The following is a 27,183-nucleotide window of genomic DNA, read 5'->3' as shown; positions in this document are numbered from 1 at the left end:
AGGGGTTGTCCAGTTTTTTACTACAAGTCTGCAGTCACTATGTGCTGCAGACTTCTGAATCTTCACAGCGCATTCACTGTATGTGATTTTCACTCATGCGGTCACATTCCAACTAGACCATATCCAGGCTTGCTTAATGGAGTGTACGGAGTGCGGCAAGACACATCTAGTTGGAAAGTGGGCAGAAGTTTGCAAATCGCATACTTGTGATCACATGACCGCATGCTCCTCGGCGCATGCAATCGAGATTCCTATGAGTGTGTGCAATGTAAGGATTAACAAGTCTGCAGCCAAATGTAATGACTGCAAACTTATATTTTAAGACTGGACAATGATTTTAAGATTGCGTAGGGAAGAACTATAATACTACACACAGTCTGTAGACAGGTGTGGCACTGTTCTAGGAAGAAAATTTTAACATTGGACAACTGCTTTAAAGAATACTCAATTTAAAGAAATGATTAATTCTTCTCATTGCATCTTTGCATATGTAATTTATCCAGACCTGTGTAACTATGTTACTTTGTATTTCCCACTTGTTTTTTTTTGTTGAGTTTTCAAAATGTTATAAACAAAATAAAGGAATAGCAAATACATAACATTTTAGGTCACAGGTTTGGCTGGACAATAACATAAACCAAGTATTCACATTGTAGAAAAGTGCAATACAATACTTGGTAAACAGAGAAATTAAAGTCACTCTACATGACTGCAGACTAGTGAATCCTCACATCACGAGATGCGCGCTGTCAGGATTCTCTGGTGTCAGGAATGGGAGGTCATGTGAAAGCAAGTATGCGATATGCATACTTCCGCCAACATTACGACTAAACTGTGCTTGGGCAGGTGCAAAAATTGGCGAGACCAATCTATCTCTTAACTCCAATAATGAAACAGAGCTAGTTGATAGGAGAGCCCCAAATACAGTCCCCAGATTTCACTGATGCAACCCCCCAACCATACTTCAAGAAGACAATGTATGAACCCAAGACCATAGACCATGACAAAAAATCAATGAAAGGTGGTTTACATTTGGGGCAAGCAGTTATGCTGTCAAGTTTGAGTTTTCTAGTGCGCTTCCTCCATACTTCATCCTTTTCGTATTGTTGGCAGTATATCTTTATGATCGGTTAACTGTTTTCCCCAATTTGAAATAGGTTTCAGTAAGGACGTCCATCAAATCGCCTCTAATAATATTATGTAAACATGAGATATGAGACAAACAAGAAGCTGGTCCAATAACTGGACGAAAAGTATTTTGAGGTTGCTCTCAAGAAAATATTTCTTGGCTGTTCAGTAATAAAATGTTTTACGTATTGAATATATTGACCAGTGTTTAAGTGACACATTGTAGTTATTTAATCTCTAGTGAACCATCTAGTATGGTTTGGTGAAACAGTTGAGAGGCTACCTGTAGATATTTCCTGTTCCATTCATCGAAAAGCCTATTCTCCATTCCCAGGTTATAATCTGGATTGGCCCAAAAATGGATATATTTAGAGATTATAAAAGATAATTTATATATTTTTTTCTCATTTCCTTCCAAACTGTTACAGTGTCCCTGAATAGAATGAGATATATATATATATATATATATATATATATATATATATATATACACAATGAGTGTTTAAGTTGAGTGGGAAGCCCAGGGTATTGTTGGGCATGTAGCAGGGCAACGCCGAGGCTGGGCATAGCCAAGTTCAAGTGCAAAGGCAGAATGAGAACTGGAACTATGAATCTAATCAATCAAGTGTCTGGTCAGGCACGTAAAATTATAATTCCTGATAGTAGGTAGATTGATACTTCCATTAGTTTTAGTGACCCTCAGTTTTTTAAGGCTTATATATGGGCATTTGCCTCTCCACAGAAAATGCCTTATTTAACGTAGCTACATCAAGAAAAGGTATACAGTCTAGAATCAATACAGAATTCATACAGCAATTTAGAAACACTCATCATTTTGTGCAAGTGTACTTCACCTAGTTGGGATAATGGTATATCCTGAGAATTCCTATTTCCGTGATGAAAATATTTAAAAAGGAAGGAATTGTACCCACCTTTATACCTAGGATGGGTTTATATTATCTTGGAATTGACACTTCACGAGTACCCCACCAGCTACCTCTTGGAACTCCACCAGCTTCTGTAATTTTAACAGTTCATATTTTGAGGTATTGATCTTAAATACAAAATACTTCCCAAAAGACTCTAACAAAGTCTCATCCTATGGACTAGATCTCAAAAGTCCTGTTTTAGGAGTTTTTACAGCATTTTTCCAGTCCTTAGTTTTTAGGCAAGCAAAAATAGGACATCAACACGCTCCTTCGGTTCTCTCAGCCACAAGACTCAGCAAGCTTGGGTGCCCATGTCTTCCGGGGCTACCCAGATGCTGTACAAAGAGAGATGCTGCCTTTAGCATAATAAAAGTATATAAAGTGCTATAAGAATGTGTGAGTCTTAGTACTGCTGGGTATCTCAGATTGGAAAGCACATTTTCTTGTGCAGTGTAGAGCAAATTGAACTGAATGCTCTGCATCTTCAAGTGATCTAAGCTGAGAAGTCTTCAAAAAGAAGGAGCCTCCAACAGACAAGGATGATGTAATTTTTATATGTAAATTCTAAATATTTTGTTATAACTTGTCTTGTAAGTTTGTTGCCCATAATGTCTGGATTTATTATCAGGGGACCTACCCGGTGAACTCTCTATTTTCCTGTGCTTAGAAATGCCCAAGACTTTAGGAAGCTGCATACCATAGATATAGAGAAACTCTTTTTGTGGAGATGACTCTGTCGGATTCACAATACTTAAGTTGTTTTTTTGGGATCTGTTCTCCAGATCATCAGTATGGTCTCTGAGAATAATTTTCACTTTAGTTAGCCAGAAAAGAGAGACATGGTCTGAATGGGCATGATCATCAATGATGGAGATTCTAGATTCTATTTCAGTAATCTGATCAGCATTCTCATCTACCTGCTACTGCTACAGCATTTTCTGAAGTGCCAATGTTACTGTATTTTGTAAGGTGACTATTATTTCAGGTAACAATATGCTGTCAACTTTGGAAGCCAGTGTTTTGTAATACTTCACAGTTAAGCAATTAATCAGTGTCATATTTTGTTCATCGTTAGATTCCTCATGTTTACTTTGATCCTCAGAAATCAGTGAGGTCAACACGATGAGAGATGCAGACACTATTTTTTTTCTTAGCTAATGGGTATTGTCTGTGTGAGTCTAGGATTATATAAAATTTGCCATGCTGCACAAGAAATACTGTTCTACAGTTGTGGAACAGAGATTGGGGCAATCAGAAACTTATTTGGGCTGCTGGTAAGGGTGAGCAGATGGGGGTGATGATGGATACAAAAATGCAAAAGAGACAAGTCTTCACATGGCCACAGCTGGCACCATAAGTTTCTATTTAAAGTTTATACACTACCGTGTAAAAGTTTAGGGTCACTTAGAAATTTCCTTATTTTTGAAAGAAAAGCACAGTTTTTTCCAATGAAGCTAACATTAAATGATTTAGAAATACACTCTATACATTGTTAATGTGGTAAGTGACTATTCTAGCTACAAACGTCTGGTTTGTAATGCAATATCTTCATAGGTGTATAGAGGCCCATTTCCAACAGCCATCACTCCAGTGTTCTTATGGTACTTTGTGTTTGCTAACTGTGTAAGAAGGCTAATGGATGGTTAGAATACCTTTGAAAAACTTTGTGCAAGTATGTTAGCACAGCTGAAAACAGTTTGGCTGATTAGAGAACCTATAAACCTGACCTTCCTTTGAGCTAGTTGAGAATCAGGAGCATTACATTTGTTGGTTCCATTAAACTCTCAAAATGGCCAGAAAAAAAAACTTTCATGTGAAACTCGACAGTCTATTCTTGTTCTTAGAAATGAAGGCTATTCCATGCAAGAAATTGCCAAGAAACTGAAGATTTCCTACAACGGTGTGTACTACTCCCTTCAGAGGAGAGCACAAACAGGCTCTAACCAGAGTAGAAAGAGAAGTGGGAGGCCTCGCTGCACAACTGAGCAACAAGACAAGTACATTAGAGTCTGTAGTTTGAGAAATTGACGCCTCACAGGTCCTCAACTGGCAGCTTCATTAAATAGTACACACAAAATGCCAGTGTCAACGTCTACAGTGAAGAGGCGACTCCGGGATGCTGGCCGTCAGGGCAGAGTGGCAAAGAAAAAGCCATATCTGAGACTGGCTAATAAAAGGAAAAAATTAATATGGACAAAAGAACACAGACATTGGACAGAGGAAGATTGGAAAAAAGTGTTATGGACAGACGAATCCAAGTTTGAGGTGTTTGGATCACGCAGAAGAACATTTTTGAGACACAGAACAAGTGAAAAGATGCTGGAAGAGTGCCTGACGCCATCTGTCAAGCATGGTGGAGGTAATGTGACGGTCTGGGGTTGCTTTGGTGCAGGTAAAGTGGGAGATTTGTACACGGTAAAAGGGATACTGAATAAGGAAGGCTATCACTCCATTTTGCAACGCCATGCCATACCCTGTGGACAGCGCTTGATTGGAGCCAGTCTCATCCTATAACAAGACAATGACCCAAAGCACACCTCCAAATTATGCAAGAACTATTTAGGGAAGAAGCAGGCAGCTGGTATTCTATCTGTAATGGAGCGGCCAGCACAGTCACCAGATCTCAAACCCACTGAGCATTAATGGGAGCAGCTTGAACGTATGGTGCGCAAAAAGTGCCCATTAAGCCAAACCAACCTGTGGGAGGGGCTTCTGGAAGCATGGGGTGAAATTTCTCCAGATTACCTCAGCAAATTAACTGATAGAATGCCAAAGGTCTGCACTGCTGTAATTGCTGCAAAGGGAGCATTCTTTGACAAAAGCAAAGTTTGAAGGAAAAAATTATTATTTCAAATAAAAATCTTTTTTTCAAACTTTGTCAATGTCTGGACTAGATTTTAAATTCATTTGGCAACTCATTTGATTAATAAAAGTATGAGTTTTCATGGAAAACACAAAATTGTCTGGGTGACCCCAAAATTTTGAACGGTAGTGTATGTTTGATACTAAAGAAATTATCAACTATCTATCGTACAGGAGATAACGGTTAGATCGGTTTAGATCTGATCCGCACTGATGATCACTAGAATTGAATAGATAACTTGAACAGGGGTCACATGTCCCCTGTTATGATCCGGTGACCTTGGAGCCGCATGAGACTTTCTCAGGAGTAGGTGGAACCTGTACTGACCGCAAACGCTAAACTGTCACCGCAACTAGAAGTAGCCGTGGGGTGTACCTAACACATCCTAGACACCTCGACACAGCCGGAGGACTAAATACCCCTATAGATGGAAATGGGAATTCTATCTTGCCTCAGAGCAGAACCCCAAAGGATAGGCAGCCCCCCACAAATATTGACTGTGAGTATTAGAGGAAAGATACACGCAGGCAGAAATCAGGATTTAGCAAAAGAGGCCACGCTAGTTAAATAGGAAAGGATAGGACAGAATACTAAGCGGTCAGTATTAAAACCCTAAAAATATCCACAGCAGATAATACAAAAATTCCACCATCTAACTAAAGACATGGAATGTATATCTGCATCTCCTGAGAATCCAACTTGACTGAAATATCCAAACACAGTCTAAGCTGGACAAGAAAAAACATTGAATAGTACTGAATTGTAAAGCACACAACATGTGTGCTGTAGAAACAAAACCAGACACTTATCTTTGCTGATTTGGCAGCAGGGCAGGAGGAACCAGACAGAGATGCAAAACCTCCAAGAACAATGGACAACTGGCAAGGGCTAATGATACTGTACTGATGGTAAATGAACTAGCGATCCTCTTTGTACGCCTAGGGCAGACTGAAATGACATGAGAAGCATCGCCACAATAAAAACAACCTATTCTGACGTCTGAATCCCTGTTGTTCCGTTCTAGACAGAATCCTATCACACTGCATTGACTCAGGCATCTGCTCTGAGGACAACGCCACAGTGCGCACAGTTCTGCGCTCCCGCAAACGCCGATCAATCTGAATGGCCAGAGACATAGAATCAGACCGAAAGGCGTGGGAAACCCCACCATAACATCTTTAACGGATTCAGAAAGACCCTTTCTGAAAATTGCCGCCAAAGCATCATCATTCCATTTAGTCAACACAGACCATTTTCTAAATTTCTGACAATACAATTCTGCCGCTTCTTGACCCTGAGACAGGACCACCAAGATCTTCTCCGCTTGATCCACAGAATTTGGTTCATCATATAATAATCCTAAAGCCTGAAAAAAGGCGTCTACATTAAGCAAGGCCGGATTCCCAGATTCCAGGGAAAATGCCCAATCCTGAGGATCACCGCGCAGCAGGGAGATGACAATTTTAACCTGCTGAATGGAATCACCAGAGGATCGAGGTCTCAGAGTAAAAAACAGTTTACAGTTGTTTTTAAAACTCAAAAATTTGGACCTGTCCCCAAAAAACAAATCAGGAGTAGGAATCTTAGGCTCTAAAACTGGAGTCTGAACAATATAATCAGAAATACCCTGTACCCTAGCAGCAAGCTGGTCTACACGAGAAGCTAATCCCTGAACATCCATGCTAGCACAAGACTCCTCAGCCACCCAGAGAAAAAGAGGGAAGAAAAGACAAAGCAGGCTACAGAAAAAAAAATGGCTCTTTCTTCCCTTCTTCTGAGATGCATTTAACTCATTGTTGGCCAGTTGTACTGTTATGATCCGGTGACCTTGGAGCCGCATGAGACTTTCTCAGGAGTAGGTGGAACCTGTACTGACCGCAAACCCTAAACTGTCACCGCAACTAGAAGTAGCCGTGGGGTGTACCTAACACATCCTAGACACCTCGACACAGCCGGAGGACTAAATACCCCTATAGATGGAAATGGGAATTCTATCTTGCCTCAGAGCAGAACCCCAAAGGATAGGCAGCCCCCCACAAATATTGACTGTGAGTATTAGAGGAAAGACACACGCAGGCAGAAATCAGGATTTAGCAAAAGAGGCCACGCTAGCTAAATAGGAAAGGATAGGACAGAATACTAAGCGGTCAGTATTAAAACCCTAAAAATATCCACAGCAGATAATACAAAAATTCCACCATCTAACTAAAGACATGGAATGTATATCTGCATCTCCTGAGAATCCAACTTGACTGAAATATCCAAACACAGTCTAAGCTGGACAAGAAAAAACATTGAATAGTACTGAATTGTAAAGCACACAGCATGTGTGCTGTAGAAACAAAACCAGACACTTATCTTTGCTGATTTGGCAGCAGGGCAGGAGGAACCAGACAGAGAGGCAAAACCTCCAAGAACAATGGACAACTGGCAAGGGCTAATGAATCCTGCACACTTAAATATCCCAGTCAGAGCTGCAATCAGCAGGGACACCTGCCCAGGATTGCAACCCAGGGACAACTGCATTACTACCAACAACCACCGGAGAGAACCCAAGAGCAGAACTCACAACAGTACCCCCCCTTGAAGAGGGGTCACCGAACCCTCACCAGAGCCCCCAGGCCGATCAGGACGAGCCAGATGAAAGGCACGGACCAAATCAGCGGCATGGACATCAGAGGCAAAAACCCAAGAATTATCCTCCTGGCCATAACCCTTCCATTTAACAAGGTACTGAAGCCTCCGCCTCGAAAAGCGAGAATCCAAAATCTTCTCAACCACATACTCCAACTCCCCATCAACCAACACAGGGGCCGGAGGATCAACAGGCTTGGGACAATACCAAATTGTCCACCACATGAGCCCAAATCTGCTGCAACCTGTCAACCACAGAATCCACACCAGGACAGTCAGAAGGCTCAACCTGCCCCGAAGAAAAACGAGGATGAAAACCAAAATTACAAAAGAAGGGCGAAACCAAGGTAGCCGAACTAGCCCGATTATTAAGGGCAAACTTGGCCAATGGCAAGAAAGCCACCCAATCTTCCTGATCAGCAGACACAAAGCATCTCAGATAAGTTTCTAAAGTCTGATTAGTTCACTTGGTCTGGCCATTTGTCTGAGGATGAAATGCGGAAGAAAAAGACAAATCAATGCCCAGCTTAGCACAAAAGGCCCGCCAAAACCGAGAAACAAACTGGGACCCTCTGTCGGACACAATATTCTCCGGAATACCATGCAAACGAACCACATGCTGAAAAAACAACGGAACCAAATCAGAAGAGGTAGGCAATTTAGGCAAAGGCACCAAATGGACCATCTTAGAGAACCGGTCACAAACAACCCAGATGACTGACATCTTCTGGGAAACCGGAAGATCAGAAATAAAATCCATAGAAATATGCGTCCAGGGCCTCTCAGGGACCGGCAAAGGCAAAAGCAACCCACTAGCACGGGAACAACAAGGCTTGGCCCGCGCACAAGTCCCACAGGACTACACAAAAGAACGCACATCACGTGACAAAGAAGGCCACCAAAAGGACCTACCAACCAAATCTCTGGTACCAAAAATACCAGGATGGCTAGCCAACACAGAACAATGAACCTCAGAAATCACTCTACTAGTCCATCTATCAGGAACAAACAGTTTCCCCACTGGACAGCGGTCAGGTTTGTCAGCCTGAAATTCCTGAAGAACCCATCGTAAATCAGGGGAAATGGCAGAAAGGACCACCCCTTCTTTCAGAATGCCGACCGGTTCAAGGACCTCAGGAGAATCAGGCAAAAAACTCCTAGAGAGGGCATCAGCCTTAATATTCTTAGAACCCGGAAGATACGAGACCACGAAATCAAAACGGGAAAAAAACAAGGACCATCGAGCCTGTCTAGGATTCAGCCGCCTGGCAGACTCGAGGTAAATCAGATTTTTATGATCGGTTAAGACCACAATACGGTGCTTAGCTCCCTCGAGCCAATGTTGCCACTCCTCAAAAGCCCACTTCATAGCCAACAACTCCCGATTGCCGACATCATAATTACGTTCAGCGGGCGAAAACTTACGGGAAAAGAAGGCACACGGTTTCATCAAGGAACCAACAGGATCCCTCTGAGACAAAACGGCCCCTGCCCCAATCTCAGAAGTGTCAACATCAACCTTAAACGGAAGAGAAACATCTGGTTGACGCAACACCGGGGCAGAAGTAAATCGGCGTTTAAGCTCCTGAAAGGCAGAGACAGCCGCAGAGGACCAATTTGTCACATCAGCGCCTTTCTTTGTCAAATCGGTCAAGGGTTTAACCACACTGGAGAAGTTAGCAATGAAACGGCGATAAAAATTAGCAAAGCCCAAAAATTTCTGAAGACTCTTCACAGATGTGGGTTGAATCCAATCATGAATGGCCTGAACCTTAACCGGATCCATCTCTATAGATGAGGGAGAAAAAATAAAGCCCAAAAAAGAAACCTTCTGCACTCCAAAGAGACACTTAGACCCCTTCACAAACAAAGCATTATCACGAAGGATCTGAAATACTATCCTGACCTGTTTCACATGAGACTCCCAATCATCAGAAAAAATTAAAATGTCATCCAAATATACAATCATGAATTTATCAAGATAAGTCCGGAAGATATCGTGCATGAAGGACTAAAAAACAGATGGAGCATTAGAGAGCCCGAATGGCATCACAAGGTATTCAAAATGGTCTTCGGGCGTACTAAACTGTTGTGAACTATATTTTTTGGCTCCCTCTTGTGGTCACTAGCGGTATAGCACTTGGATTGTCTTTCCCCAGGTTGGTACCCACCTGGTTCGATAGGCCTTGGGTGTTCCTATTTAGACTTCCTGGAAACTCAGTCTTGTGCCTGGAATCGATGTAATCAGTCTATGCCTGTTTTCTCCTGACTCCTGGTCTCCTGATTTTTGCAAGATAAGCTAAGTTCTGCTTTCTTATTTTTGTTCATTTGCATTTGCTCTTATCTTGTTCCAGCTTGTTCAATATGTGATCTCTGTTTTGCTGGAAGCTCTAGGGGGCTGATATTCTCCCCCCACACCGTTAGTCGGTGCGGGGGTTCTTGGATATTCAGCGTGGATATTTTTGTAGGGTTTTTGCTGACCGCATAAGTCCACTTCCTATTTTCTGCTATTAATTAGTGGGCCTCTCTTTGCTAAATCTAGTTCATTCTTACGTTTGTCTTTTCTTCTTACCTCACCGTTATTATTTGTTGGGGGCTTGTATTTTTAACCCCTTCCCGACCTTTGACGCCACGTAGGCGTCATGAAAGTCGGTGCCAATCCAAGCCTATGTGGCGTCATGGAATGATCGCTTCCCTGCAGATCGGGTGAAAGGGTTAACTCCTATTTTACCCGATCTGCAGGGAGAGGGGGAGTTGTACTTCAGCCCAGGGGGGGTGGCTTTGCCCCCACGTGGCTACGATCGCTCTGATTGGCTGTTGAAAGTACAACAGCCAATCAGAGCAATTTGCAATATTTCACCTATGAAAATGGTGAAATATTGCAATCCAGCCATGGCCGATGCTGCAATAGCAACTGCCATGGCTGGAAATCATGTTCTGCCCCCCCCACCGCCCCCGATCTCCTCCCCAGTCCTCCGTTCTCTCCGGTACCCCCCTCCGTCCCCCTGTCCGCTCCCCCGTGCTCCTGTCCGCTCCCCCGTGCTCCTGTCCGCTCCCCCGGTCCTCCGATCCCCCCCCCTGTGCTCCGATCCACCCCCCCACCACCCCCTCATACTTACCGAGCCTCCCGAAGTCGGTCCGTCTTCTCCCTGGGCGCCGCCATCTTCCAAAATGGCGGGCGCATGCGCAGTGCGCCCGCCGAATCTGGCGGCCGGCAAAGTACATTTTGATCGCTGTGGTAGGTTCTATCACAGCGATCAAAATAAAAAAATAATAAATAAACCCCCCCTTTATCACCCCCATAGGTAGGGACAATAATAAAATAAAGAAAATATATATATTTTTTTTTCCACTAGGGTTAGGGTTAGAACTAGGGTTAGAACTAGAACTAGGGGTAGGGTTAGGGTTAGGGGTAGGGTTAGGGTTATGGCATGTGCACACAGTGCGGATTTGGCCGCGGATCCGCAGCGGATCGGCCGCGGATCCGCAGCGGATCGGCCGCGGATCCGCAGCGGATCGGCCGCGGATCCGCAGCGGATCGGCCGCGGATCCGCAGCGGATCTGCAGCGGATTGGCCGCTGCGAATTCGTAGCAGTTTTCCATCAGGTTTACAGTACCATGTACACCTATGGAAAACCAAATCCGCTGTGCCCACGGTGCGGAAAATTCCGTGCAGAAACGCTGCGTTGTATTTTCCGCAGCATGTCAATTCTTTGTGCGGATTCCGCAGCGTTTTACACCTGTTCCTCAATAGGTATCCGCAGGTGAAATCCGCACAAAAAAACACTGGAAATCCGCTGTAAATCCGCAGGTAAAACGCAGTGCCTTTTACCTGCAGATTTTTCAAAAATTGTGCGGAAAAATCTCACACGAATCCGCAACGTGGGCACATAGCCTTAGGGTTAGGGTTGGAATTAGAGTTAGGGTTGGAATTAGGGCTAGGGTTGGAAATAGGGTTAAGATTAGGCTTGTGGTTAGGGTTACGGATAGGGTTAGGGGTGTGTTGGGGTTACAGTTGTGGTTAGGGTTGGGATTAGGGTTAGGATTAGGGTTGGAATTAGGGTTACGGGTGTGTTGGGGTTAGGGTTGTGGTTAGGGGTGTGTTGAGGTTAGGGTTGTGATTAGGGTTATGGCTACAGTTGGGATTAGGATTAGGGGTATGTTGGGGTTAGTGTTGAAGTTAGAATTGAGGGGTTTCCACTGTTTAGGCACATCAGGGGTCTCCAAACGCAACATGGCGCCACCATTGATTCCAGCCAATCTTGCGTTCAAAAAGTCAAATGGTGCTCCCTCCCTTCTAAGCCCCGACGTGCGCCCAAAAAGTGGTGTACCCCCACATTTGAGGTACCAGCGTACTCAGGACAAACTGGGCAACAACTGTTGGGGTCCAATTTCTCCTGTTACCCTTGCAAAAATAAAAAATTACTTGCTAAAACATAATTTTTGAGGAAAGAACAATTATTTTTTATTTTCATGGCTCTGCGTTATTAACTTCTGTGAAGCACTTGGGGGTTGAAAGTGCTCACCACACATCTAGATAAGTTCCTTTGGGGGTCTAGTTTCCAAAATGGGGTCACTTGTGGGGTGTTTCTACTATTTAGGCACATCAGGGGCTCTGCAAATGCAACGTGATGCCCGCAGATCATTCCATCAAAGTCTGCATTTCAAATGTCACTACTTCCCTTCCGAGCCCTGACGTGCGCCCAAACAGTGGTTTACCCCCACATATGGGGTATCAGCGTACTCACAACAAACTGGGCAACAAATATTGTGGTCCAATTTCTCCTGTTACCCTTGTGAAAATAAAAAATTGCTTGCTAAAACATCTTTTTTGAGGAAAGAAAAATGATTTTTTACTTTCACGGCTCTGCGTTGTAAACTTCTGTGAAGTCACTTTTGGGGGGTTTCTACTGTTTAGGCATATCAGGGGCTCTGCAAACGTAGCATGATGCCCGCAGACCATTCCATCAAAGTCTGCATTCCAAAACGTCACTACTTCCCTTCCGAGCCCCGGCATGTGCCCAAACAGTGGTTTACCCCCACATATGGGGTATCAGCGTACTCAGGAGAAACTGGACAACAACTTTTGGGGTCAAATTTCTCCTGTTACCCTTGCAAAAATAAAAAATTCTGGGCTAAAAAAATATTTTTGAGGAAAGGAAACACATTTATTATTTTCACGGCTCTGCGTTATAAACTTCTGTGAAGCAGTTGGGGGTTCAAAGTGCTCACCACACATCTAGATAAGTTCCCTTGGGGGTCTAGTTTCCAAAATGGAGTCACTTGTGGGGAGTTCCTACTGTTTAGGCACATCAGGGGCTCTGCAAATGCAACCTGACGCCCGCAGAGCATTCCATCAAAGTCTGCATTTCAAAGCGTCACTACTTCCCTTCTAAACCCCGACGTGTGCCAAAACAGTGGTTTACCCCCACATATGGGGTATCAGCATACTCAGGAGAAACTGGACAACAACTTTTGGGGTCCAATTTCTCCTGTTACCCTTGGGAAAATAAAAAATTGAGGGCTAAAAAATCATTTTTGAGAAAAGAAAAATTATTTTTTATTTTCATGGCTCTGCGTTATAAACTTCTGTGAAGCACTTGGGGGTTCAAAGTGCTCACCACACATCTAGATTAGTTCCTTGGGAGGTCTAGATTCCAAAATGGGGTCACTTGTGTGGGAGCTCCAATGTTTAGGCACACAGGGGCTCTCCAAACGCGACATGGTGTCCGCTAATGATTGGAGCTAATTTTCCATTCAAAAAGCCAAATGGCGTGCCTTCCCTTCCGAGCCTTGCCGTGCACCCAAACAGTGGTTTACCCCCACATATGAGGTATCGGCGTACTCAGGAGAAATTGCCCAACAAATTTTAGGATCCATTTTATCCTGTTGCCCATGTGAAAATGAAAGAATTGAGGCTAAAAGAAATTTTGTGTGAAAAAAAAGTACTTTTTCATTTTTGCGGAGCAATTTGTGAAGCACCTGAGGGTTTAAAGTGCTCACTATGCCTCTAGATAAGTTCCTTGGGGGGTCTAGTTTCCAAAATGGGGTCATTTGTGGAGGCGCTCCAATGTTTAGGCACACAGGGGCTTTCCAAACGCGACATGGTGTCCGCTAACGATGGAGATAATTTTTCATTCAAAAAGTCAAATGGCGCTCCTTCCCTTCCGAGCCTTACCATGTGCCCAAACAGTGGTTTACCCCCACATGTGAGGTATTGGTGTACTCAGGAGAAATTGCCCAACAAAATTTAGGATCCATTTTATCCTGTTGCCCATGTGAAAATGAAAAAATTGAGGCTAAAATAATTTTTTTATGAAAAAAAAAGTACTTTTTCATTTTTACGGATCAATTTGTGAAGCACCTGAGGGTTTAAAGTGCTCACTATGCATCTAGATAAGTTCCTTGGGGGGTCTAGTTTCCAAAATGGGGTCACTTGTCGGGGAGCTCCAATGTTTAGGCACACGGGGGCTCTCCAAACGCGACATGGTGTCCGCTAAAGAGTGGAGCCAATTTTTCATTGAAAAAGTCAAATGGCGCTCCTTCCCTTCCGAGCCCTGCCGTGCGCCCAAACAGTGGTTTACCCCCACATATGAGGTATCAGCGTACTCAGGACAAATTGGACAACAACATCCGTGGTCCAGTTTCTCCTTTTACCCTTGGGAAAATAAAAAATTGTTGCAAAAAGATCATTTTTGTGACTAAAAAGTTAAAATGTTCATTTTTTACTTCCATGTTGCTTCTGCTGCTGTGAAACACCTGAAGGGTTAATAAACTTCTTGAATGTGGTTTTGAGCACCTTGAGGGGTGCAGTTTTTAGAATGATGTCACTTTTGGGTATTTTCAGCCATATAGAACCCTGAAACTGACTTCAAATGTGAGGTGGTCCCTAAAAAAAATGGTTTTGTAAATTTTGTTGTAAAAATGAGAAATCACTGGTCAAATTTTAACCCTTATAACTTCCTAGCAAAAAAAAAATTTGTTTCCAAAATTGTGCTGATGTAAAGTAGACATGTGGGAAATGTTATTTATTAACTATTTTGTGTCACATAACTCTCTGGTTTAACAGAATAAAAATTCAAAATGTGAAAATTGCGAAATTTTCAAAATTTTTGCCAAATTTCCGTTTTTTTCACAAATAAACTCAGAAATTATCGACCTAAATTTACCACTAACATGAAGCCCAATATGTCACGAAAAAACAATCTCAGAATCGCTAGGATCCGTTGAAGCGTTCCTGAGTTATTACCTCATAAAGGGACACTGGTCAGAATTGCAAAAAACGGCAAGGTCATTAAGGCCAAAATAGGCTGGGTCATGAAGGGGTTAACTTTGGGGTCTTTTCTCTGGAGGCAAGTGAGGTCTTATTTTCTCTGAAAGGGTTAGTTAGTTCTCCGGCTGGCGCGAGACGTCTAGAATCAACGTAGGTACGTTCCCCGGCTGCTTCTAGTTGTTGTGCCAGGATCAGGTATGCGGTCAGCCAAGTTACCACCTCCCTATGAGCTGGTTTTTGTGTTTGCAGACTTAGCTGGAACTCCTGAGATCCTCTACCACTAGGATCATAACACTAAACGCAGTTTTCCATTCATCACCCTGCTTAATACGAACAAGATTATATGCCCCCCAAAGGTCAATCTTAGTAAACCAACTAGCCCCCTTAATCCTAGCAAACAAATCAGAAAGCAGAGGTAAAGGGTATTGAAACTTGACCGTGATCTTATTCAAGAGGCGATAATCAATACAGGGTCTCAAGGAGCCATCCTTCTTAGCAACAAAAAAAAATCCTGCTCCCAACGGTGAAGAAGATGGCCGAATATGTCCTTTCTCCAAAGACTCCTTAACATAACTCCGCATGGCGGTATGTTCAGGCACAGACAGGTTGAAAAGTCGGCCCTTAGGAAACTTACAGCCTGGAATCAAGTCAATCGCACAATCACAGTCCCTATGCGGTGGAAGGGAACTGGACTTGGGCTCATCGAATACATCCTGAAAATCAGACAAAAACTCTGGAATTTCAGAAGTGAAAGAAGAGGAGATTGACATCAAAGGAACATCATTATGAACTCCCTGACATCCCCAACTAGTCACAGACATAGACTTCCAATCCAACACAGGATTATGTGCCTGCAACCACGGAAAACCCAGCACGATAGCATCATGTAAATTATGCAACACCAGAAATCAACAATCTTCCTGATGGGTTGGCGCCATGCACATGGTCACCTGTGTCCAGAACTGGGGCTTATTTTTAGCCAAAGGTGTAGCATCAATGCCCCTTAAAGGAATAGGGATTAGGATTGCAACCCAGGGACAACTGCATTACTACCAACAACCACCGGAGGGAACCCAAGAGCAAAACTCACAACAGTCCCCCTTTCCACCTGCTAGCCTCAAAACTATGGCTAGGATAAGCTTAACACTTCTGTTGAAGTGGGCACCTTGCTGCTTGACTCAAAGTCAGTGGTACTGACAAATATAGAAGAGTTTTTGTGCAAGAAGATCGCCGTTTCGCTTCTCACTATGGTCTTGAGGCTGAGGGACGAGCGTGGCATTAGATCACTGTTTTGGAAATCAATGGAGGGCACATCATTCGGACCCACACTGATCTAACAGTCACTTATGTCCTTTCCATTAATGCTTAGGTTAAGCTGAGAAAGTTAACCAACCACCCAAATAAAGCAAATTGATATTTGATTTTTACAATCACAGGCTCTCTAAAGTTTTGAAAAAAAAGGTATCATAACAACTTCTTCCCATGTTTAGGATATAAGGGCATAAAAAAGTGTGTTTCTCACTTGGGATCTCCTCTTTGAGCAATAACCAATGGGTGGATCCGACCCACCCATGTATTACATTGTTAGCAGTTCATTTCAATGTAATACTTGTCTGCAAAGAAAGTCATTGCACAGGAAATATGTGGGCAAGCATAGGTTCCAGTCATTTCTTGCGAGAGATGTTGCTGGAGAACACGGACACTCCTCATCGCATGGTTGCACCATGTGATCTATATGCAATGTTCAAAAATAATAATTTAGAGAATATAATCCACAAAGCCAGTTCTGAATATTCAGGTGTGTATCCACTACTTTTTATCAGTCAAGGTGATCTATATGCAATGTTCAAAAATAATAATTTAGAGAATATAATCCACAAAGCCAGTTCTGAATATTCAGGTGTGTATCCACTACTTTTTATCAGTCAAGGTTGTAGTATGTAACCAAGGAGCCCATGACAAAATTTGAAACCAGGCCCGCTTCTACTGGGAAAAACGTAAGCTTATTTTGATCTCCACCCTGTCGCTGTTGCTTCTTCCTCCTCTTGGTGGTCTTCCGGTCTTCTGTATTGATTTTCAGACTTTCTCCTTGCATCAAATACACATATCACTAACTGAACATCACCTACGCTTGTAAATTGTCCCTGTTAGCTGCTTGGCACCTATCTTGCAAATCTACATTTCTAGGTCATGCATTTCCTGCAGTTTTATGCTTGTATTTCTGTTTCTTTTGTCATACAAGGATCTGGAAGAAGCATACAATGGACAACAGTAAAATAAAGAAACAAGTGGAAATTGTGTTTGGCCTTGTAATGGAGTCAATTGTGTTTAAGATGAAAGAACACGTACAGCTTTATTTAATCCAGTAAAAATACAACTAAGAAAGCATGCACACCACAAACGCCCTACTTAAGCATCTCAGACACAGTATACGTTCTTAGCCAAAGCCAGTGTAAATGTGTCCAGTGTATGATCATAAGGGGCAATGGGCTCAAAATTTTCCATCCGGATTCCTCAGAGAAAAAAATCTGCAGACTGCTACAGTATCGGCTAAGTGAAATATTAAATCTCATCAACAAGCTACATGAAAAATCTGTGCAAAATCCATAAGGAAAATTACCTGTGAGACATATTTTAAAGCCACAGTATGCCAGTGTTGCTGATTTAAATATTCGATAAATCTGGAGCAAGATCCACTGTAAATCCGCATCTGCAAATTGTCAAGTCTTGCAGAGGATACTTTGCAAAATCCACTCAATTTAATTCCCATGAGGAAATGACCTTACCACACAAAAGCATAATTTGTGAAGGTATGAACAGCAGAGAAGACCATGGTGGACTTATCTAGACTTGCACAAGATCGATCTTCCAACAGATCGTACATTCATCAAGTTCCCATTGCTCGAGAATGAACTGAAGGCTGTTTAAAAAAAAAAGATGGGGGTTGACATAAGAGTATGTTTCCTACAGATGTTTTTGATGGTGCAGTCTTATTCGGATGATAGAACTGTGCACGGTTTTGAAATTGTACCGAGAAGATCGAAATTAAAACTGTAAGAAAAAGACTGCCTCCATTTTAATTTGTGGAAAGTCTGATTGCTTAACTAGTCTAGGAATTGACATTATGGTGATCATATCAGGGTGATAAAAGGAATTGCTGATCTATTTATCAACTGTATCTTGTATCTAAAGATCATAGATTTTTCTTTTGTCCCGTCTCAAAAGTTGGCAAATATAGGAAATCAATAGATCTTGGTGACTGTGGACGGCTTTTTCTTCATCAGCCTGAACATTTTTTTTTCTTAGCCAAAAGAAAGTTGTACACTTTGTGAGTTGTACACCTCGTGCAGTAATCTAACATTCAAGACTGAATAAAAAAATCCTGCATGCAACATTTTATGATCTGGATCTATACCTAATCCAATGCAAGAACTGGTGCACCGGATGACTCGGAATGATTCTACAGTATATGGAATCAGTTCAGACATCAATATGCATTAAGAGGGGAAAAAGCACTGGATGGCCTACGAAATGGAAACTAAGCTAGGACCATCTGTCAGACATATACAAGGAAGACCGAAAACTGCGTAGTAAGAAAAGAAAGAAATATATAATTCTAGAGTTGAGAGAACAAATTTTTTTTAAAATTTTCCTCAAAATTTGGATTTTGACTAATCTGACATTTTTGTGATTCCATTTGTAAGAATCCAGCAAAATAGCAGATAGCCGGCTATCATTTTGCTGGATTATTTTTAAGGTAGGGAAGGGGCAAAAATATGTGAAAAATGAATTGAAGACCTAGCAGGGAACTGCGGCAAAAGGCACCATAAGGAGTCAGGGAAAGGGCTCCAAAGGTAAGTTTAACGTGTATTTTTATTTTTTTACCTCCTTCGTTTTTATGTTTTGGGATCTAGAGAGACCTTAGAGTATAATAAACCGTCTTTTCACCGCAATCAAGGCAAAATTAGATTCAGCCCCATTTGGATGGAATTGGATAAAGCTTAGTTGCCCAAAATGAATTTACGTAGATTTTCTCATCGCTAATTTCCTACCTTCAGAGTACAAACATAAAACATGAAAACTCTACAGATTTATAGACAAGCGTGTGATGGTTAACCCCGCTGGAAACTGTTTCTAAATGTGTATTAAGAGTTATACGTTAGTGAAAAATATCATAACAATTGGGGCCATTTCACAGAGAGAAGCAGCGATACATAACCTTACAAAGCGTAAGAATGAAACCCTAACCTGCGACGCTCGGGAAAATCTTATATTTTCCAGTATCAAGCTGAAGATGAACTCAGTGTCCCATCGGAACTGTCTCTCAGGTGGTGAGCATTGCTGTGTATTAAAAACTCAAAGTCTATCCGTGAAATACTGCGGAGAGCTATGGCAGAAGGAGAAATAAACTCACAATCAATTCATGGAGAACAGCGGGGATATACTTTAGCAGCACATTGCAGCATACTGAAGGCATAACCACCAGCACGCCTTTCATCTCAAAGTTAAAGTGAAAACCTGTGTTCTATCAGAACGGCTTCACAGGTGGCGAGAATTGTGAAAACAAATCAGGCAACGCACGGCCCTTTCACAGTACAATCCACTTCTGCTAGAATTCCCTTTCTTCAAACCTGTTGCTGATCCTGCGGCTGTACCCTTAAATACCTCCCGCGAGTATAATTTCATTCTCACAAATACATTAACGCTGCTTAGTATCCTCATAAATAAATGGCTAGCAACTGAATGTGTTCCCTATAGTATGTGATAAGGCTTTTTATGCAATATATATGGATTGGATGGTTTCACACACAACTTTTTATGTAGTAGTTTTTGATACGTTTTTCTGAGTCAAAGCTCGAAGTGGATTCGGCAAGACAAATAAGAAAAAGCCCCGCTCTAGACTAACAATTCCTTTTGAATCAACTTTGAGGATGACTCAAAAATTGCAGCAAAAACTGCAGCAGCGTTTTCAAAATTACTGTATTTAAAACCATCCTTACTTAGGCTATGTGCACACAGATGTTTTTAGGAGGGTTTGGTGGTGAAAACTGAAACGCCTCAAAAACTTTTCAACTCCAAAGGGAATGTGGACACTGGGTTTTTCAGACTCTGAAGTAGCTGCTGAATTTTCACCGGCAAAGCAGTTTCAAGTTAATATCGGTGGACGTTTTCCTGAGGCTGCTTTGCTGTCGTCCTCGTGGTGACTTTCGCTGAACACTTTCTGTAAAGAGATTGGGCAGCTTCTGAGAGGAACAATACACTTCTTTTACCTGCTTCAGGGTTTCCGAACCCTGAAGCCGATAGTAGAAGTGGCATAAGACAGAAAATGTGCACAGCATTGCATTGCTGTGCACGTTTCGTCTTATATCACTACTTTCAAACTGTTCAGAAACCCTGAAGCGGATAAAAGAAGTGATTTCCTCATTCTTAGAGAGGCCTCCACTATCCGCCCGCGACCTATACTTAAAGGGGTTGTCCAGGTTTGGCACGAAAATCGACACACACAGCGAGTGCAGATTTTTCATTCCTCACAGCATGCAAGGCACGCTGACAGGATTCTCAATGCCAGGAGAGAGCAGCCATGTGACCGCAAGTATGCAATATATGCTCAATTGAGTGATTATATCTACTATATAATTGTCTAAGGGTCACTTCCATCTTTCTGTCTGTATTTCTGTCTGTCTGTCACGGATATTCATTGGTCGCGGCCTCTGTCTGTCATGGAATCCAAGTCGCTGATTGGTCGTGGCAAAACGCCCACGACCATTGCCACGACCAATCAGCGACGTGCACAGTCCGGAAGAAAATGGCCGCTCCTTACTCCCCGCACTCACTGCCCAGCGCCCGCATACTCCCCTCCGGTCACCGCTCACACAGGGTTAATGCTGGCGGTAACGGACAGCGTTATGCCGCGGGTAACGCACTCCGTAACCGCTGCTATTAACCCTGTGTGTCCCCAATTTTTTACTATTGATGCAGCCTATGCGGCATCAATAGTGAAAAAATGTAATGTTAAAAATAATAATAAAAAAAAAAACTGCTATACTCACCCTCTGTAGTCCGCCGAGACGCTCGCGCCGGCCGCGATCTTCCGTTCCCGGCGATGCATTGCGAAATTACCCAGAAGACTCACGAGACCGCTAAGTCATCTGGGTAATTTCGCAATGCATCCTGGAAATGAAAGATGGCGGCCGGCGTGAGCGGCTTGGCGGATCCAAGCGTCGTTAACCGCTTCCTGGATCCAGGCGCCAATGGAAGGTGAGTATATAACTATTTTTTATTTTAATTCTTTTTTTTTTTTAACAGGGATATCATGCCCACATTGCTATATACGTGGGCTGTGCAATATACAACGTGGGCTGCGCAATATACAACGTGGGCTGCGCAATATACAACGTGGGCTGCGCAATATACAACGTGGGCTGCGCAATGTACAACGTGGGCTGCGCAATGTACTACGTGGGCTGCACAATGTACTACATGGGCTGCGCAATGTACTGCGTGGGCTGCGCAATGTACTGAGTTGGCTGCGCAATGTACTGCATGGGCTGCGCAATGTACTGCACTGGCTGCGCAATGTACTGCGTGGGCTGCGCAATGTACTGCGTGGGCTGCGCAATGTACTGCGTGACTGTGCAATATACTACATACATATTCTAGAATACCCGATGCGTTAGAATCGGGCCACCATCTAGTATATATATTCAGTATATATATATATCCACTGCTCAAAGAAATAAAGGGAACACTAAAATACCACATCCTAGATATCACTGAAATATTCCAGTTGCAAATCTTTATTCATTACATAGTGGAATGCGTTGAGAACAATAAAATATAAAAATGATCAATGTAAATCAAAATTAATATCCCATGGAGGTCTGGGTTTGGAATGATATTCAAAGTCAAAGTGGAAAATCAAATTACAGGCTGATAAAACTTCATTGGAAGTACCTCATGACAAGGAAATGATGCTCAGCAGTGTGTGTGGCCTCCAAATGCCTATATGACCTCCCTACATCGGGCACGCTCCTGATGAGGTGGCAGATGTTCTCCTGAGGGATCTTCACCCAGACCTGGATTAAAGCATCCGCCAACTCCTGGACAGTCTGTGGTGCAACGTGGCATTGTTGGTGGATGGAAAGAGACATTGTTACACCCGGTCCGGCCCCTGTACCTTCGCAGGGTTCCCGTCGGGACTCCCACTCTGTGCCGGTTCCACGCCGTCCTGCTGCAGCCTCTGCTTTCCCTCCCTCCTCTGCTTCCTGACACGTGGCCAGCAGGTTCCCGGGTAGAGTGCTTAGGTCACGCGTGCGCACCCTCCCGGTCTCTTAGAGAGACAGCGAGCATTTTTCAAAAAGTACTTCTGACCAATGGCGTGTTAGTGATCACTATTTCTAGGCCCTCCACCACAGGGAGGGTGCCGGAGCAACAAGAATCCACTGTTGCTAACTTCCAGTTTCAGCTAGTTTGTGCTTCTGCTTCTGAAGTATTCTGCCAGTGCTCCGCTTACAATATTTGTCTCCGGAGACTATCAGCTACCTGTTACCCGGCTATCCTGGGCGACATCCATTCTTTTTATGCCAGTTCGGTCCCGTCCCACCATTCAGCCATCCGTACCTCAGAACAACGCCAGTACCACCGGTACCAGCTCCTACCCGTACCCCTGGAACCCACCGGTCAGCACCACGTCATCTGCTAAACCTGCTTGTCCATCTGTACCGCTGGGACAGCTGCCACGAGTCCGGGGTCTAACTGGAGGTAGCACCCGTGTCCCACAGGCATTCCAATCTGACCCTGTTCGAGGGGACTTACCACGGGTGTCTGGGGCTCACGTAGTCACACCCCCTTCGGAGCCCCCCGGAACGTGGTCCACACTAAAAGTTTCAATAGAAACGAATGTGAACTTTACTATCTGTGCCTCCATTTCCATTTGTTACAGACATGATGTCCCAGATGTGCTCGATTAGATACAAGTCTGGAGAATGAGCAGTCCAGTCCATAGCATCAATGCTTTCGTCATGCAGGAACTGCTGACACACTTCAGCCTCATAAGGTCTAGCATTGTTATACATCAGAAGGGACCCAGGGCCCAGTGCACCTACATATGGTCTCACAATGTGTCTGAGGATCTCATCCTGGTACCTAATGGCAGTCAGGGTACCTCTGGCTAGCACATGGAAGGCTGTGAGGCCCTCCAAACAAATGCCTCATCACACCATTAGTGACCCACTGCCAAACTGGTAATGCTGGAGGATGTTGCTGGGAGTATAACCTTCTCCCTGGCATCTCCAGACTCTGTCACATGTGCTCAGTGTCAACCTGCTCTCATCCATGAAGAGCCCAGGGTGCCAGTGTCAAATCTGTCAAACTTGGTGTTCTCTGGCAAACACCAATCACCCTGCACAGTAAGCCCAACACCCACATGTGGACGTTGTGCCCTCATAACACCCTTATGCAGTCTGTTTCTGACAGTTTGAGCAGACAGATGTATGTTAGTAGCCTGCTGGAGGTCATTTTGCAGGGCTCTGGTACTGCTCCTCCTGCTCCTCCTTGCAAAAAGGAGGAGGTAGTGGTCCTGCTGCTGGGTTGTTGTCCTCCTATGGCCCCCTCCATGTCTCCTGGTGTACTGACCTGTCTACTGGTATCTGATTCATTCTCTTGACACTCTGCTGACACACAAAGCTACCCTTCTTGCCACAGCTCGCATTGATGTGTCATCCTGGATGAGCTGCACTACCTGAGCAAATTCTGTGGGTTGTAGACACCACCTCATGTTACTGTGCAGTACCTCTAAAGGTGAGAGCAATGACAAAATGCAAAAGTGACCAAAACAAGAGCCAAAAAGGATGAGAAAAGAGGAATGGCCTGTGGTCACAACTTGCAGAACCACTCCTTTATAGGGGGTGTCTTACTAAATGCCCATCATATCTACCTGTTGTCTGTTCCATTTGCGCAACATCAGATGAAATTGATTCACGATCGGTGTTGCTTCAAAACTGGACAGGTTGATTTCACAAAAATCTAATTGACTTGGAGTTACATTGTGTAGTTTAAGTGTTCCCAAGTAAAAATGTGAAAAAAGTATAGCACAAGTCACCAATTTTCTAAGTAAATACACTTCTAGAGATGCCCATCCAATCCACACAAATACATCAAACCATAGATGTCCATAAATTAAGTTATGTGTAATAATGAGAAATGAAACATGGAAAAAGGATTGAACATGCTTGCCAAAATGTAATTAATAATTTGTACAAAAGCCATTGTCAGGGATGACAGCGACAAGATGCCTGCCTCCTCTATGCAGAAACTAGTCGCATGCATTGCTCAGGTGTGATTTTGGATCATTCTTCCACACAAACACGCCTTCTTTCTATGAACTCTGAGCTTTAGTTCTTTCCATACATTTTCTATTGGATTAAGGTTAGGTGATTGGCTAGGCCAATCTAGATACCAATTCAGAGTTTCCTTGGCTGTGTGTTTAGGATTATTGTCTTCCTAAAATGTCTACCAACATTTCATCTTCATCATCTTGGTTGATGGCAGCAGGTTTTTATCAAGAATGTCTTGGTAGATATGTCCATTCATCCTTTCCTCAATTATATTAAGTTTGTTAGAGCTGTATGAGGAAAAACAGCCCCACACCATGATGTTCCCACCTCAAAACTTCACTGTTGGTATGGTGCTTTTGGGGTGATATGCAGTGTCTTTTGGCCTCCATATAGGGCTCCAAAGAGTTCAATTTTGCCCTCATATGACCAGAATATATTCTCCCAGTACTCCACAGACTTCTCTAAATGTTGATGAGCAAACTGTAAATGCGCTTGAACATGTTTTTTTATTCAGTAATGGAGTCTTGCATGGCGAGCGTGCATACAGGCCATGGAGATTAAGTGCATTACTGTACCTGGTGATTCCTGGTCTATTTGTAGCTCTTGGGAAACTCTTCAGATAATTATTTTCACTCAGTCTGAATTCTTGCGGGGATCACCTGGTCATGGCCAGTTTATGGTGAAATAATGCTCTTTCCACTTCTGGATCATGGCACCAACAGTGCTCACTGGAGTCTTCAGTAGTTTAGAAATTCTTCTGTAACCAATGCCATTAATATATTTTGAAACAATAAGGTTGCAAAGGTCTTGACAAAGCGGTCTGGTTTTACCCATCATGAGATGTTTCTTGTGTGACACCTTGGTAATGAGACATCTTTTTATAGGACATTAGTTGAACAAACTGATATTATTTTTCACTAAGTGGCAGGATTGCTTTCTAATTACTGATACATTTCAGCTGGTGTCATGACTTTCCATGGCCTTATGCACCTTTATTTTTTCATATGTTTAATACTTTTTCCCGGTGTCTCCCTTGTCTGCAGGGGAGAATATCATTTGATTTTCTGGGTTATTTTTGTGGAATGTGGTACAATTGTGGTATCATTACTTTTGGAGTTGGCACCCAGGTGGGCTTCATTTTAAGGGGGGAAAATTAATACTTTCTAAAAGGGGCTTTTTTTAAGAGGGCATTATTACTTGCTTTGCCACTACTCTGTGCTCATGAACTATGTGTCTATGCCTACCGTATGCTCATGGTGTCCAAATGTATCGTATTGAACTCAAAAGACTGGCATTTATTTACACACATAATAAAAGCTCCACTAGGTACACTGACAGTTTATGTGTTTGGAGAGGTGTCCTTTGAACATAAACCTCACCGTTGGCACATTGTAAAAATAAACATGGCCGTACGCTTTGATACAAGGCAGAACAAAGTGTTGAAGAATACAACGGGGGGTAATCCGGGCATTAAATAATCCATTAAAACTTAAGCCTTTCTCTCTGCAAACAGCAGATAATGAGATATTTAAGGTGCGTCTTACCTAACCATGGATCCACATGCATGCCAGCTGTATTATAAGGCTGTATCCATACAAAGTAACATCTCAGGCCATGTTTGTGTTTCCATTGTTAAAAAATGTTGACTCACAAAAGTCTAATGTAAACTGGTGAATCAAACTGCAACTAACTTTGAGTTATGGTATTCATATGGGGTGTTTGCGGCAGTCATCCTTTGATAAGCAACTGCATCGGAGTGTGCCAAAGTCAAGAGAGTGACAAGCTCATATCCCCACCTTATACTCAGTTCTTATGCTTCCAACATAAAGTTTAGGAAACATACAACTCATTAAAGGAACACTCTGTGATATCCCTAGTCTTGGCCTTAGTGCTTTTCTTTGACTGGGCCCTTGTTTGAGGTGAAGTGTGCGGGACCATTTAGCCATGGTATTTAGAAACTGGGTTTGGACATCTCCATGGCATATTTCTTGCAAACATTTCTGCTGCTGCCTGATTTATCTGAATGGAGCATATAGAATATACTTACAGATACATTTTTACCTTGGTGAGGGAAAGCCGACCAACAACTCTTATTCTCTAAAAGACTTTGGCCACAAAAAATACATGATGTTTAGTAATGAGCGAGTATACTCTTTGTTCGGGTTTTCCCGAGCACGTTTGGGTGATCTCCGAGTATTTGTTAGTGTTCGGAGATTTAGTTTTTCTTGACACAACTGCATGATTTACAGCAAGTAGCCAGCCTGAGTACATGTGGGGGTTGCCTGGTTGCTAGGAATCCCCACATGTAATCAAACTGTCTAGTAGTCGCAAATCATGCAGCTGCGGCAAGGAAACCTAAATCTCCAAACACTACAACAAGACTGCACCGGATTATAGTGAATGGCTCAGTTGAGAGCACATTTAAGTCAGTTTTTTTTTGCTGGTTTGTGTGAATGAGTGGCCTGAACATGATGTGAACAGCGCTTAACATTGGTCTAACATTTTGCTATAGTCTCCTTGTCACGTGTATCATAAGCTTTATCTTAATATTAAAACTTTCTAAAAACACATAAAGAAGCTAGGCTACTTCCTGCAGCAGTCGCCTTAAGCGAACTTGTTATCGGGTCAAAAGTGTCCAGTTTTTGCTCTCATTTTATTCCTACCACTTCCCGGAGTATTCTTTTTTCTTTTTTTAAAATCCGCCATGCCATACGGTTCCAGAGATATGGATGTTTTTGCTTAGTGCTAATAATGATTGTCTTTACAAGGTGGTGTAGCTTATTATTATGCATAGCAGCCTAAAGAGACACCCCAGAGGAATTGTGAGTCACGTCTCCTTGGATTAAAACATAAATATTAGCACAAAATAAAATTCCTATATTTCTGGAACCATTTGGCAGATTTTAAAAACCAAAACAGTGGAATACATAGGGAAGCAGCAAGAATAAAATAAGAGCAGAAACTGGACACTTCAGATAAATTCTGGCTGTTCATGCAATACTAAGATGACCCAAATCCACC

General features: G+C 42.9%; 1 protein-coding gene across 1 annotated transcript in view; it reads right to left on the bottom strand.

The window, feature by feature from the left end:
• The window catches only part of CAMKMT (calmodulin-lysine N-methyltransferase), a 594,390-nt gene that overhangs the window by 30,301 nt on the left and 536,906 nt on the right, over positions 1–27,183 (bottom strand). The window lies entirely within an intron of this gene.

The sequence above is a fragment of the Ranitomeya variabilis genome, chromosome 2, assembly GCF_051348905.1.
Source record: "Ranitomeya variabilis isolate aRanVar5 chromosome 2, aRanVar5.hap1, whole genome shotgun sequence".
Lineage (NCBI taxonomy): Eukaryota > Metazoa > Chordata > Amphibia > Anura > Dendrobatidae > Ranitomeya > Ranitomeya variabilis.
Note: the sequence above shows the minus strand (reverse complement) of the source record. Positions and strands in the feature narration are given on the sequence as shown.